This window comes from Notothenia coriiceps, unplaced genomic scaffold (genome assembly GCF_000735185.1).
Source record: "Notothenia coriiceps isolate Sejong01 unplaced genomic scaffold, NC01 NC01_scaffold00006656, whole genome shotgun sequence".
NCBI lineage: Eukaryota > Metazoa > Chordata > Actinopteri > Perciformes > Nototheniidae > Notothenia > Notothenia coriiceps.
In genome coordinates, this window is record NW_011339357.1 from 2,470 (window position 1) to 4,786 (window position 2,317).

Below are 2,317 nucleotides of genomic sequence, written 5' to 3' on the forward strand. Positions count from 1 at the left end.
GTGCACATCTCAGAACATTCTCTTCTCTATTTGATCTGTTTCATTTGTTCTATATATGTTCATGTTGCTCTGCTGGAGGAGGACTTCAGTTTGTCATTGACACATCTCCCCTGTAGCTGCTGAGCTCGTGATGAGAGAGACTCTTTAAACTTGAAACTCTACCTGCGGTTCTAGAAGCATCTCATATATAATAATATTTAACCCTTTGCTGCTCGATCCGTACGACAAACCCAAAATGTCAAGATGTATGGCATTTTTCTAGAGTTTTTTAAGATTCAAAATTCATTTTTTTAAGATTGCTTATAAAATAAATACTTTCTCTCTTGTGTTGGTGAGCCGTGTTAAATGTATGGAACTCATTTCAGCTTTCATTAACCAGTGGACCCAGGAGAGACACGGAGCAGTATGCCAGAGAGCTCACAGGAAGGCACAGTCACACTCTACCTGAAGCATGAGGTGAGGAGAGGTGAGGTGAGAGGAGGTGAGGAGAGGTGAGGAGAGGAGAGGAGAGGTGAGAGGAGGTGAGGAGAGGAGAGGAGGTGAGGTGAGGTGAGGTGAGGTGAGGAGGGAGGTGAGGTGAGGTGAGGTGAGAGGAGGTGAGGTGAGAGGAGGTGAGAGGAGGTGAGGTGAGGTGAGGTGAGAGGAGGTGAGGTGAGAGGAGGTGAGAGGAGGTGAGGTGAGGTGAGGTGAGGGGAGGTGAGGAGGAGGTGAGGTGAGAGGAGGTGAGGTGAGGTGAGAGGAGGTGAGGTGAGGTGAGGTGAGGTGAGAGGAGGTGAGAGGAGGTGAGGTGAGAGGAGGTACAAAATACTGAATTGATCCCAATCTGAAATGTCTGCGAGGCAGCAGCATACAAAGACAAGGCATTGCACTTTGGAGAAATGAAAAGACTAGAAATAAAGAATCCAAAATGGAAACATAGAAATGAAACAGCATGAACAGCCTGTCCTACCTCGTGGCTGTACGGAGCTTCTCCCAGGTTGATCCCGTCTTTAGAGAGTCTGTCTCTCAGCAGGACCTTCAGCTTCAGTTTGGGGTACGTCACAAAGTCGTTGCAGTGGGACAGTTTCAGGTTGTGTTTCCCGGGACATGAAGACTCGTGAAGTCCTGATTTGAACTTCCTGTCTCCGTCCAGAGGCTCTAAAGTGAAATAATAACCCGCTGACTTCCTGTTCTTCCCGTCCTGAAGCCGGTGGACGGCGGTGAGAAGTCTGTGTCTGTGAAACTGGATCTGAACTCCGATGGCGTCCAGATCTGGATCCCCGATCTGTTTGCAGACCTCCAGGTCATCGTAGCCGTTGTCCACGAAGGCCTCCAGGTACTGAGCCAGGTGCAGCTTAGAGAGCCACTCCAGGACCAGGCCGGGACCCTGGCTCATCTTTAGAAATAAGGTTTATAAAGTAAAGAAAGACCTTAAATCTTTTAAGACGTTCACACAGCTGCAGGACGACAAAGATGAATCCACCAAATCTGTCAGAGCGTCCGGATTACACTGTGGAGATGAAGCGTATGTTAGAGACGCTTTATTGGTGTAGGACATGAGACACTAACAACATGTTGGGTCGATAAGAGAAAGTCATGTTGGGTCTGTGAAAGTTCAGAAAAAGTTATAAATCTGTGAAAAAAATTCTAAAATCTTAGAATTAGAAAAAAAGAATCTGAATGATTAATTCATAAAATTAGAAAAACAAATCTAAATCCGAGACAAACTGTCGAAAACTGAGAAACAATTCAAAATCTGGGAAAAAATAAATTAATCAGATGTTGTACTGTACAACATCTGAGTACTTCTACTTTCACTCAAGTACAAGATCTGAGTACTTCTACTTTTACTCAAGAACAAGATCTGAGTACTTCTACTTTTACTCAAGTACAAGATCTGAGTACTTCTACTTTTACTCAAGAACAAGATCTGAGTACTTCTACTTTTACTCAAGTACAAAGATCTGAGTACTTCTACTTTTACTCAAGTACAAGATCTGAGTACTTCTACTTTTACTCAAGAACAAGATCTGAGTACTTCTACTTTTACTCAAGACAAGATCTGAGTACTTCTACTTTTACTCAAGTACAAGATCTGAGTACTTCTACTTTTACTCAAGTAAAAGATCTGAGTACTTCTACTTTTACTCAAATAAAAGATCTGAGTACTTCTACTTTTACTCAAATACAAGATCTGAGTACTTCTACTTTTACTCAAGAACAAGATCTGAGTACTTCTTCTTTTACTCAAGTACAAGATCTGAGTACTTCTACTTTTACTCAAGTAAAAGATCTGAGTACTTCTACTTTATACTCAAGACCTGAGTTTACTCAAGAA

At 42.7% G+C, this 2,317-nt stretch overlaps 1 pseudogene; it reads right to left on the reverse strand.

The window, feature by feature from the left end:
* Positions 1-949: 949 nt before the first annotated feature.
* Positions 950-1,375, reverse strand: LOC104943739 (sterile alpha motif domain-containing protein 5 pseudogene; annotated as a pseudogene).
* Positions 1,376-2,317: the final 942 nt, after the last annotated feature.